At 37.8% G+C, this 13,878-nt stretch overlaps 2 long non-coding RNA genes across 2 annotated transcripts; one reads left to right on the top strand and one right to left on the bottom strand.

Annotated features, from left to right (window-relative positions):
- Positions 1–552: 552 nt before the first annotated feature.
- LOC114826036 (uncharacterized) lies at positions 553–2,815 on the bottom strand. The gene is made up of 2 exons (XR_003774867.2): positions 2,582–2,815; positions 553–715 (listed from the first exon to the last, which is right to left on the bottom strand). It is a non-coding gene; the product is annotated as an uncharacterized lncRNA (long non-coding RNA).
- Positions 2,581–3,206, top strand: LOC114826037 (uncharacterized). Its single transcript, XR_003774868.2, has 2 exons — positions 2,581–2,678; positions 2,807–3,206. It is a non-coding gene; the product is annotated as an uncharacterized lncRNA (long non-coding RNA).
- Positions 3,207–13,878: the final 10,672 nt, after the last annotated feature.

Genomic DNA, 13,878 nt, shown 5'->3' on the forward strand with positions numbered 1-13,878 from the left:
ACGGATTTTTCTTAAAAAAATAATAATTTAGGGACTTAATTTTTAATAAGGTAATAATTTAAGGACTAAATCAACAGTTCACCCATAATAATAATTGCTTGGGACAAAGGTGGGATTGTTGTAAATATTATGTGAATGGTCCACATGAATAGTTTGTTACTATTTATGCACAGTATTTTCACTATTCATTTGTGGAAAATTTGTAAAGTGAATAGTGCTTTCTTTTGTTTATATAAAGGAAGAAGAGGAGATGAAGTGATTAGGGGTTCACGGGAGAAAAGAAGGAAAAAGGAAGAAAGGAAGAGAGAGAGAGAGGAAAGAAGAGGAAGATGAGGGGGAGATATAAAGAGAGTTATCTTTGTACTCCTATTATTTCAAATTATAATGAAAGCACCACTGCTGCCCCGAGGACGTACTCCAGTCACATTGACTGTAGAGGAACCTCGTAAATTTTGTGTCTTGTTTCATTTATTCCACTGCACCCACAGTCGATTTCACAACACGTTATCAGCACGAAAAGCTCTCATGTTAGTGGAAAGCACAACATCATAAATCTGGTGAAGCATTATCTACCTCTCACCTCGGTCAGCTAAAATCTCACAGAGTAGAGACGGCAAGCCAGACATGTCAAACAGGGAAGATCATCTTGTCAAAATTCCATCAACCTTTCTTTTATCACTTTTCTTTTATCACTCTAACTATTGATGTGCTAATCCTTATGTTGGAAGTATGCCCACAAAGCCACTCATTTGATGTAATAGCTTTTGGAATACTTATTGTATTAAACTTTTATATGTTTAATGAAGGGCAAAGCTTATTGTTAATCACTATTTATTGTATCATGTGTTTAAGCAATAAGGGAATCCAAGGAATGTATTTGTTCTAAGAGAGAAGTGATCTAATGAGTTAGATTATCGAGACCTCTCTCTTATGATCATTCCTAAAACGTTCCTAGCCATAGGATTGCCAATTGGGCATTGACAATCCGCTAAGGTTAGTATGTGTTATGTTGACTCAAACGTGAGTATGAACTAGTCTCAAGTCATTTGGTGTTGGACACTGAGACAAACACATAGGTGCTCGAAAGAGTAATCGAGTACACTGAACGTCGATCAAAAGAGAGTTCGAACATACATGTCATGTATGAACTCTAAAGTTGCAATATGCAAAGTAGTCCTTTGACCTGAGGCATCATAGATGTCTAATGGTTAGGTCCTTGATCTTTGATCATGTCAATGGCATTCCTTCGGATTGTCCACGGCATTGTTGGGGTCAAGCTATCTAGTCATGTAGGCATATGAATGCATAACAAGGGATCTCTAACCTTCTATGGTGGAAGGAGAATACTCTAAGATATGATTCTAAAGTCTTTGGCCAAAGCATATGAATATGACTTAGGAAGTTTGTTCCAAATCATATTCAAAGGAATCATATAGGAAAGTATCACATTGGATAGTAGACATGAAACAAACTATCACTTAAACAATGTGATTAAGAGTATTGTATTAGAGAAGGACCGTATTGCATTGTAGTTGTAACTGGATAGGTTCTCCAACCAATTCTACTTAGCTTGGGTAACCATGATATGCTGCTAGGTGTCACTCATGGTTTGTGGAAGCCCTGAAGATTAGCAAACACTAATCTTAAGGGAGAATTGAAATGTGGTTTCAATTCACAATCGATCGTTAAGAGTAACATCGCCCACTGCCTCGCTAATTGGAACCTAATGGATCGCACACCACATAAGGATGTTAGTGAAGAAATTATATGAAATGGATAAGCAATTAAATGGTTTAATTGAAGAATGGTCAAGATTAATTAATTAGTTAATTAATTATACGAAAGGTTCGTATTGGGCTTATATGTTGGTTTTGGGTTTCGGGGCCCAAAAGTGTTTTGGTCCACAAGGCCCATTATGTTTAAGTTGTATGACAACTAAAACAAAATGGGCAAATTAGCCCAATAACAAGGAGAGGCCGGCCATTAGGGTGAATGGGCAAGCTTGCTTAATTGCAAGTTTGCCACTCACCAAAGAAAATGTTATAAAAGCAACTTTATAGCAATTTTCTCATTAGGGTTTTCTAATAGAAATTGGGTGAAACATTTTCTCTCCTTTTTCTACATAGAGGCCGGCCACTTAGAGGATTTTTACTAGCATCTAAAATCTCTCTAAGTCATCCATATCATCTTCACAATATACAACCTTGGTGAAGAGACTTAGAGACATCAAGCTTTTGATGTTTTTGGAGAACAAATCCTTTTTCCTCTAATCATAAAAGGAGCACTAAAGGGAGGAAAACACAAGGATGATTCAAGGAGCTTGGAGGTGACTTGAAGGCCCTCCACTTGGGTGAATCCCTTGTGTAAACAAGGATGAGCTTCAAGGGTAAAGAATCTCAAAATCTTTACTTCTCTTTAATTTTGTTAAAGAGTTTATTTTGGTTCACCATATACTAGGCTTTGAAAGTCATGGGTTTTATGAATTGTTTTTGGATGCATGCCTACTTTAAAGTGTTGATAGCTTGCATGTGTATTCAAATGTTCATACTTGTTCTTAGCTAGGACAATATTTTTCCTTCACCTTATCCCTGCTAGACCTGCAATCTATTTTTTCTCTCGTGGACAAGAAAGATGGAGAGATCTTACAGACAAACAAAGGTGCAGCAAAACAAGCAAAGGTATGTCCATTTTTCGTTTCTCCCACCGCGCCAGAAGCGCCCCACCGAATTCCGGTGCGAATTGAAATTTCCAACGACTTGAAGTTGTCACGAGATAAGAAAAGTCGTACCTGACAACTGGTTTCCAGAGATCCAGAAGAATCTCATTAGACTTGGAAACCCAGATCGTGTCGTTCTCAATGGATCTCGAGGACCTCCATGAATCCTCAGTTGTCTGAGATGGTGATGGCATGACTGACTCCACACAGGCCTCCATCTCTTGTGCCTTCGTCAACCTCTCTGTCATCTATGTCTCTATGGAGAGGTTCTTGCTTTGCGATGCCATGTTCTTTGGGCCATGCAAGAACGCCAGTCTCTGGTAGCCTTTTTGGATTGAATTGGTTTTGTGTAACCCCCACAACAACCCAGCTGGTACTGGGTTTCGAGACTGGTAGAGATAGACAAAGAAAAGGGGAAATGGGGCCAATGATTTAGAAAGGTGCGTTGCACCATGTAAAATAAAAGAAATAAAACCAAAAGTTTTTGGAATGTTGTAGCATGTGAATGAATAAGAAAAATAATAATAAAGGTAAAGGTTTTTGGATGGTGTTACATCATCTGAAAAGAAAGAAGAAAATATGTATATATTTATTTATGTGCACGGTGTTGGTTTAAAGCCCATGTCACAAGTTCTATTTACTTTAAAGCAATTTATTTATCATGGACAGTTTTACCGCCTACTGCTTTAAGTTTTGATTTATGTGAATGGTGCTGAATTAAAGCCCTTGTCACAAGCTTTAATTTATTTATTGTTCAATTTATTTACTATGGCTGGAATTACCGCCTATTGCTTTAATTTATTTATTGCACTTATCTTTTGTTACAATGACTATATATAAGACCTAAAGTTCATTGATCAGATCAGAACCTGCAGTTTCTTGATCCTCATCATATACAAATGATTGGACCTGAAGTTCCATCATACAAAAAGATCAGGCATGAAGTCCTTTGATCCTAAAGATCAGGACATGAAATTCCTTGATGAGTACCGTAAGTTTAAAGTGCCGTAATGCCTCAACTTAACCATAATAAAGGACATAAGAGTCTCAGTTCACAGACTATTAAATAAGGACCAGAAGTTCCTCATGTCCATACTCAAAATGGTTTAGCAGAAGCATTTATTAAGTGGGTGAAATTGATTACCAACGCTCTGCTCATGAAAACGAAATTGCCAGTTTTCTACATGGGGACATGTAAACTTTACATGATGCATTATTAATTCGGTTGAGATATGTTATCAACCATCAATACTTCTCAGTACAACTCGGGTTTGGGAACCAACCAAACATTATACATTTACGAGTTTTTGGTTGTGTTGTCTATGTGCCTGTAAGACTGCCACAACGTACTGAAATGAGGCATCATGTAGATTAGGCATTGATGTTGAACACCATCTATCATTCAATATTTGGAACCCTTGACTGGGGATATGTCTACCGCATGATTTGCGGACTATGATTTTGATAAGACAGTTTTCCCGCCATTAGGGGAGAAAATAACATCGTTCCAGAAGAACGATGAGAAAATATCATTCCAAAAGAATGATGAGAAAAGACCGTTCCAGAAGAACGAAGAGAATTTGTCTTATTTTGATTCAAGAAGCAATCAATGAGAAAATGAAATATGAATAATTGAATGATGCAACGAAAGTGGTGAAATCATATATACTTACTGCAAATGTGCCTACAAGAATTTATGTCTTTGTTGGATAAAATAATGAGACAGTAAATGATTTATCTGTTGCACGCCTGAAGCGTGGCAGATTTTTAGACTCAAAAGGTTCAATTATTCGAAAGAAGAATAATATGGCACTACTGAACTATTGCATTCCCGAAGCATAACTGTTGCATGCCAGAAGCATGACAGTCGCCGCATGGATACACGTCCCAGATAGGACATTCCACAGACATGGGAATGTTGATGTCTCATACATGGAGCATAATAGACATATAGGTTCCAATGACTCAACTCCCGGAAGTGGAGATTAAAATCCAAGCTCTATAACGCTCAAGAGGAGGTTATGATCCACATTCTCTAAATTATGATTATCTTGGAAGAGATAGCGCCATGCCCTTGAAGAGGCAATGGATATCCAAAGAAATGAAAAGCTTTTATGCATGCGCATGCACATGAGAATATGGGATCACGGATTGATGATAACCAATGGTAATTTTGGTTTTTACAAGTAGCTACTAAATTCATCAATGAGCTGTGTTAATATTGAGTCACGTTCTTTTGTTCGTCGACAAAAGAAAAATTATTGGCCAAAATGGAGAAAGGCAATTCCATTACAATTTTGTAAGAACGTGGGCAAATGAACCTATATATATTTGAATACAATACAAATAGCCAAAAGATGTTGAACCAAGGAGGTTATATATGGGCATTTGTAATACAGTGTAATACACTTACATGATATGACACAAGGTTGTAAACAAGTTCATATGAATGGAGAATTTTATACGAAGGGTTGTGAGTCGCCCACATTATATCTCCATAAGTAAATCCCTCAAGTATACATGGGAGCAAATTGCTCTGTATAAATTCCAAAGGAAAATGTGTCATGAAGTGTAGAAAACCCTTGAAGGATTCAAATTGCTTGAAGTAAGCCTCTGAAGGGTAAAACATAAAATATGTACTCAATACCAATGGATGATATAAATTGCCTTAGTGAGTACTATCATTATGATATTGTTGCAACATACTAAAATCTCTTGCAAGAGTCAATGACATTAAATTAGAACTCTTGAAGAGTTGATGATATTAAATTGGGACTCCTGAAGAGTCTAGAAAAATTATAAAGTGTTGAAGGAATTATTGTCTCGAGCTGCAGATCGAACAATCTACCAACACGAATCTTATCCATGATATTTATGATATTAAAAAAACCATATGGATTGAAGATTATGAGTTGAATACTCATATGATGAAGACACTAAGAATAATCATTTATCTTCGTGAGGGTAAAGATAAATTAATATTTGGTCCAGAAGTACCACATCTTAGTGAAGTATATGCTTTATTGTATTTGGCACAATACATTGAATGAAATAAAGCTTATTTATTAATATCTCCAAGAAATTACAGATATATACATACACATGAGTTAAAACAAACAAACAGGATGGAGCCTTCACAAAGGTTGCTCATGTGAAGCCTCAGTACTCGGAAGTACCCCAGAAGGGGGAGGCACTGGAGATTGATCATATGGCACCCCAATACTTAGCAAAACACCAGAAGGGGAAGGCATCAGTTGCTTTCGGAATTTAGCAACGAACCTCTGGTGATCACTTTGAATCCGACTTTCGGATTCCTGCAGTTGGACGAGCTTTCTTTTCATGCTCGTAGAGTAATTATTTGCAAGCACGTGTAACACCCTATTCTCGTGCTTGAGCCCTCTGATCTCTTGTTTAAGACTTGCCACCTCCGCCATCAATGATTCAACTTGGCGAGTTTGAGCAAGTAGGCGTTGGCCCATATTGGACACAGAGCCAGCACACTGAACACTGAGAGCCAAGGAGTCTTGAACGGCCGACTCTTTAGACCGTTCTGAAAGAATCTTGTTATCCCTTGGAGTGAGAAGATTCCTAGCTACCACAGTAGCGGTTATGTTATTCTTCATCACAGAGTCCCCAACCGTAAGAGGACCATTAGAAGATAAGAAGGACGGGCGCCATATATTATCTTGACGCTGCTCGTCTGTATCACTCCTAAGACTCAAATCTAAGCAAATGTTAGATGGGCAAGTCATTTTTCAGAAATGATGAAGGAAAAACAGAGGTCAAAATAAAATTTCAAGGGTGCAAGATAGGGGAAATTTCTACAGGCAGCAACTTTCTGAGCATACTCTTGAACACAATTGATGTCTCTATAAAAGAAGAGGCAGCAGAGCCACTTGTTCAAAGATCGATGAGGCACCGCTCTCTGAATTTCAAAAGCCAGATTTTCCTGAATAAAATTCGTTGGCATTTTTCAGACGTAATCTCAGCTTTTCAGATATCGCGTGCAACTTTGTCAAAGATCTCTGACAAAGTTGAAAACGCGTAAATCTTACTGTTCTATTTACACCACAGTTGCTGACAAGAGTAAAAGCACATCACCACCACTTGCTATTGAGAAATCTCTATATATGTCGACCTCTGTTCTTCATAACAAGGCAGACCCGCAACACTGCTGTTGGAAGTATGCCCACAAAGCCACTCATTTGATGTAATAGCTTTTGGAATACTTATTGTATTAAACTTTTATATGTTTAATGAAGGGCAAAGCTAATTGTTAATCACTATTTATTGTATCATGTGTTTAAGCAATAAGGGAATCCAAGGGATGTATTTGATCTAAGAGACAAGTGATCTAAGTGAGTTAGATTATCGAGACCATTCTCTTATGTTCATTCCTAAAACGTTCCTAGCCATAGGATTGCCAATTGGGCATTGACAATCCGCTAAGGTTAGTATGTGTTATGTTGACTCAAACGTGAGTATGAACTAGTCTCAAGTCATTTGGTGTTGGACACTAAGACAAACACATAGGTGCTCTAAAAAGGTAATCGAGTACACTGAACGACGATCAAAAGAGAGTTCGAACATACATGTCATGTATGAACTCTAAAGTTACAATATGCAAAGTAGTCCTTTGACCTGAGGCATCATAGATGTCTAATGATTAGGTCCTTGATCTTTGATCATGTCAACGGCATTCCTTCGGATTGTCCACGGCATTGTTGGGGTCAAGCTATCTAGTCATGTAGGCATATGAATGCACAACAAGGGATCTCTAACCTTCCATGGTGGAGGGAGAATACTCTAAGATATGATTCTAAAGTCTTTGGCCAAATCAAATGAATATGACTTAGGAAGTTTGTTCCAAATCATATTCAAATGAATCATATAGGAAAGTATCACATTGGATAGTAGACATGAAACAAACTATCACTTAAACAATGTGATTAAGAGTATTGTATTAGAGAAGGACCGTATTGCATTGTAGTTGTAACTGGATAGGTTCTCCAACCAATTCTACTTAGCTTGGGTAACCATGATATGCTGCTAGGTGTCACTCATGGTTTGTGGAAGCCCTGAAGATTAGCAAACACTAATCTTAAGGGAGAATTGAAATGTGGTTTCAATTCACAATCGATCGTTAAGAGTAACATCACCCACTGCCTCGCTAATTGGAACCTAATGGATCACACACCACATAAGGATGTTAGTGAAGAAATTATATGAAATGGATAAGCAATTAAATGGTTTAATTGAAGAATGGTCAAAGTTAATTAATTAGTTAATTAATTATACGAAAGGTTCGTATTGGGCTTTTAAGTTAGTTTGGGCTTCGGGGTCCAAAATTGTTTTGGTCCACTAGGCCCATTATGTTTAAGTTGTAGGACAACTAAAACAAATATGGGCATTTAGCCCAATAACAAAAGGAGGCCGGCCATAGCAAGGGTAGTGGGAAATTTTGCTTAATTGCAAGTTTGCCACTAACCTAAGAGATGAAGTATAAAGTCATCTTTATAGCTTTGTTTCTCATAAGGGTTTTCTAATAGAAATTGGGTGAAACATTTTCTCTCATTTTTTCTACATAGAGGCCGGCCACTTAGAAGATTTTTACTAGCATCTAAAATCTCTAAGTCATCCATATCATCTTCACAATATACATCTTTGGTGAAGAGACTTAGAGACATCAAGCTTTTGATGTTTTTGGAGAACAAATCCTTATTTCCTTAAATCATCAAAGGAGCACTAAAGGGAGGAAAACACAAGGAGGATTCAAAGAGCTTGGAGGTGACTTGAAGGCCCTCCACTTGGGTGAATCCCTTGTGTAATCAAGGATGAGCTTCAAGGGTAAAGAATCACTAAATCTTTACTTCTCTTTAATGTAGTTAAAGAGTTTATTTTGGTTCACCATATACTAGGCTTTGAAAGTCATGGGTTTTATGAATTGTTTTTGAATGCATGCCTACTTTAAAGTGTTGATAGCTTGCATGTGTATTCAAATGTTCATACTTGTTCTTAGCTAGGACAAATTTTTTTTTCCTTCAACTGCAAGAATACCTAACTCTTCCTCATCTCCGAGAATGCATTTTCAACATAGCAACTCGAAATACTCAGTTTTCTTCCTCTCCGAGAATACCTCTTCAAACATGTCACACCAGAGCAAGATTATCACATATCTTCAGGGACCAGAGCAAGATTATCTCATATCATGCAATCTCCCTATCTTTTCCTTTGTCCTTGTTCTTGCCTGCAAAGACAAGGATAAAGAAAGCAATATGTCGGAACCTCCACTCAAACTCCCGGTAAGGAACCGACTGCCTGGAACCTTTCCTGATTGCTTACCTAGTATTGCTCTCGAGTAGTCATCTTCAACGGTTGGAGCTGGGTCTCTAGTCACCAAGAAGTGATGAACCATTCAAATGCAAGGGTTTGCATTCCTCTCCTGCATCAGGGGACAAATCCTACAAGAGAAGATGCCACACATGTAGGGGAAAACCAGGGAAAATACCACTTAAGCAAGGGGAGCAAGTAAGACAAGTGAAAATGATACATTGAAGCATGTGGAGACAAGCTCAACAAACACGTGCTGATTCATCCCCGACAAAACCAAAGATCACTTGCCACATGAAGCTCTTAACGGTACAATTTCATTCAAGATCAAGCCTCGAAGTCTTTGAAAAAAATCATAAGTCCGATTCAAGATCAAGTGTCCACCACTTTTGAATCAAATTCCGCTCCAGATAAAAGGAGTAAATTCAGATCTTCGATGCTAGTCTAGCAGAAAGTCCTACAACCCAGTTCAAGATAAAGCCTGTGGAAAGTTAACAACAAGTAAAGCAACTCTTTCAGCAACTCTTCTTACTAAGAGACTAAAGCAGAACGATCAACGATCAACCTAAATGATTTGAAATCAGAGGGAGATACTCATCAGGGGGAGCATCCAAGACAGATCAAGATTTTAACGAGTCAATCGAAGACTTGTGGCCATCCAAGGGGGAGTGTTGTAAATATTATGTGCATGGTCCACATGAATAGTTTGTTACTATTTATGCACAGTATTTTCACTATTCATTTGTGGAAAATTTGTAAAGTGAATAGTGCTTTCTTTTGTTTATATAAAGGAAGAAGAGGAGATGAAGTGATTAGGGGTTCACGGGAGAAAATAAGGAAAAAGGAAGAAAGGAAGAGAGAGAGAGAGAGGAAAGAAGAGGAAGAGAGGAAGAAGAGGAAGATGAGGGTGAGATATAAAGAGAGTTATCTTTGTACTCCTATTATTTCAAATTATAATGAAAGCACCACTGCTGCCCCGAGGACGTACTCCAGTCACACTGACTGTAGAGGAACCTCGTAAATTTTGTGTCTTGTTTCATTTATTCTACTGCACCCACAGTCGATTTCACAACAGGGATAAGGTAATTAGAACAGCTGATAATTGTACAATGAGAGGCTATTCTAGTGTTAAGCAAATAAACAGTTCTGAATATGAAAGTTGTACAGTGAAAACACGTTAATGGTAAATGATGGACAATGTGGTATTGTCTATTGTAATTAGCAGCTTGTCGCTACAATGCGGGAGGCTAAAATTTCTAATTTCCTTGTCATTGTAAGTATATAGGTCAGTGCTTATCAACTATCGTGTACTTTCCTTTCAATTAACGTGAGCATGCATACAATAAATACAAATGTTTTTGTCTGTTGTGAACATTCCTAGTTTAAGTATGATTGTGTAAATTCTAGATTTGATTTGATTTTAGTCATCATTTCCTATTACAACTTGTATTACTTGGAGAAGAAGGAATATTTTCTCTCCCTTTACTACTATAAATAAAGGCACAATGTAGGAGGGATAACAACACACATTCCCCTACAATTCTACAAACACACATCTCTCTTCCCTCTCTCCAGTGCCGCCGGCCCCTCTCCCTTTGTCAGATAAAAATAGATCACAACACGTTATCAGCACGCTCCTACCGCTGCGCTTAGGAATTTGATGTTGGAGATTTTTTTTCTGCATCAAACCAGTTCATCCATATCATCACGCAATCAGGTTCTTTCCAAACAACGACTTTTAACTCGATATTTTGCAAGCCCTGATAGCATGAACATTCACCATGATGCATGACCCAACTTTACGTTTAACGTATTTTAGATTCTACATAAATTGTGTATGCCTCATAACCAAAATTGCTGCAATTATGTGAATTTGATATTTGTCATGAATTGAATCTTACATATGTACATGCATTGAAATTATTATTTGCATATGCATCAAGGTAAATATGTGATTCATTGAATTATATATGCATCTAATTGAATTAATGGAAAAAAAAGAGAAATTTTTTGCGATTGGGACCTAGGGTTCTTTCGAACCCGTGACCACCATCCTGCAGATGGGGTCTCCATGCCAAACCGAGAGCCTGCAACTCTCCTCTTCTCCAGAAAACCCAAAAATCTGACACTTTTCATGGTGTCCCCGACCATGGCATGGCCTGCAGCCACAACCCTGAACCTTTGTTTCATATTCCTGACGACCTGAAGTCGTCCCATGTTAGCAATTGAACCGAGATTCACCGGAATCTCATCGGAATTTTCTCGAAAATTCGATTTCAATTTTTAGGGTTTTATAGTTGTTGAAACGTTGAGATTCTCTTATCTCCGTTGTTGTCCATGACAACCGTGACTCACTCCGAGCCTCAACAACCCCGACACGACCACCTGCAGTGGCGCTGTCGATCAAAATCGATGTTCTTCCCCGGTGATACACACCTAGCACACGCTGGGGTGTTTTTGGTTCAGACCCGAGCCCATTAGGGCTTAGAGGGACACGGTCACAAACACCAGCCTTCCGGGCTTTGGTGTTTTGCTTGAAGCTTTGCCATCTGGGCTCCTAGATTGCAACCCATCCATTTGGCCCATTTGCTTCTTGGCCTGATGAAAAAAAAAAACAATTTTTTTTTGTTTTTTCTAGGCTCGCCTGCAGCGGCCTAGCATGAAAAAAAAGGGGAAATTTTTTTTTTTGCTGCCTACAGCAGCCCATTTCCCTTGCCATGTCTCCTCATAAGCCTGTAGCTCACCCATAAGCCACCCGTGGCTTAGTGTTTTCTTTTGGACCCCGAATTTTATTCGTCTAAATTATTTTAGACCTAATGGGTTTTATATTTTTCCACCCACACTTTAATTTGGCCCGAAGTCTAAATAATTAATTCAATTATAATTATACAATACTTTTGCATATACTTGTTGCATATTTGTTTGCATATATATTTGCGTTTGCCTGCAGGAATATATGAACCTGAAGTTCATAATTACTTTGAAACTTGAAGTTTCTTATAAACATGCCTTGTTTGAAAACCTGAAGTTTTCACTTAAACATATCACCCATGAAAACTAGAAGTTTTTTCATGCAAAATTCAATCAATACATGTCTATTAGAACCTATATGTTCTACTCCTATGTGAATGGATTGATTTTTTTCCATTACACTAACCACATCTTGTCCATCTATTTTGTGATAGGAACATGTCAAATTTGAACAAACTCGACTTCACCACTTTGGAGGTCTCTGGAAGGAACTACCTCAAGTGGGTTCAAGATGTGAAGCTCCACCTCACTGCAAAGAACTTACGTCCTGCTATTGAAGAAGCAACAGATGAACCTATTAGCGAAGCTAAAAATTGAAGGGAAATCTATGAGATTCATGGATGGGATTTCTAAATGACTATCATGCATATACAAATCAATTTAATATACGAAAGCAGCGGAAGCATTTATAACATATTAACAAAGCTATAGTCATGCAAATCCCCTTCAAGGTTCATAGGTTTATATATAATGCATCAAATAAAATTTTAGAGAAAAGAACAAAGTGAAGGTTTAGTCTTATACCTCTTGATCTAGACTTGAGACCAAGGATGGACCACCTCCAAGCCCTTTGTTCCTTGAACTCCTTGAGCCTAGCTTCCCTCCTTTCGTCCTCCACTTTGATAGAATGAATGCTCCTAGGTTCTCTTCAAGTTTCCAAAGTAGGAAACCTCTAAAGATCCTCACCCACTAGAGTAGTGAGAAGGATGAAGGAATAACCAAAGGGTGAAAGATATGTTAGTAAAATCACCCCAAGGTGGCCGGCCTTTGTGTAGTTATTGGAGAGATATTCTTTTGCCTCTTTGTTGTTTTTAACCACACAAAAACCCTAATGAACAATATCACTATAAAGTTCCTTATATAGACATAAGAAACCTAGCCAACAACTTGACTAAATATCTCACCCTTTCCACACCTAAAATGGCCGGCCCTCTTTGTGTTGTTTGGGCTTTGGGCTTTCATTTATTTCAAGTCATCCAATGCTTGAATAAAAGCCCAATGGGCCCAATTAAACCCGAACGTTTCTTTAAGCCCAAAACGATCTTTATCGCTTTTATGATTTCTTTAGACTTTCTAAATTAATCACAACACTTAATTAATCCAATTAATTATTTCCATCATCCATTAGTTACTCACTACAATAGTGTATTGGTGAACAATCTTTTAGGTTCTAATTAGCAAGGCAGTGAGGTGATTGACATCAATCCAATTGATTATATTTAATTCAATCACTTAGTGAATTAAAACTTCATTTTAATTCACCTTTCTTCTTTGACGACTACATTTAATAATCTAGAAGAACTCACAAGCTATGAGTGACATCTAACCATATGTCATAGCTACCCAAGCTAATGTAGAAGTTTATTCGGAGAACCTATTCAGTTGGAATTACAATGTAATTTAATCCTTCTCTAAAACAATACTATCAATCACATTACTAGGGTATGGATATATTATGTCAAACCCCTAATGTGATTATTCCTTCTTATATGATTCAATTGAGTCGTATAGGAACGCTTTCCTTTATTACGCTCGATACTTCGGCCGAAGATTCCCGAATCATATCTTAGAGTATTCTTCCTCTCTTATCGAGGATTAGAGATTCCTTGTTGCGCATACACTTGCCTTCATGACTAAGTGGCTTAACCCTAACTATGCCGTTGACATTCTGATAGAGTGACTTTTGACATAATCAAAGATCAAGTACTTAACCACAAGACAACGACGATGCCTCAGGTCAAAGGACTACTTACATTATTCCAACCATTAGAGTTACTTGCTTGATATGTGAGTAGACCTCC

The sequence above is a fragment of the Malus domestica genome, chromosome 07 (genome assembly GCF_042453785.1).
Source record: "Malus domestica chromosome 07, GDT2T_hap1".
Taxonomy (NCBI): domain Eukaryota; kingdom Viridiplantae; phylum Streptophyta; class Magnoliopsida; order Rosales; family Rosaceae; genus Malus; species Malus domestica.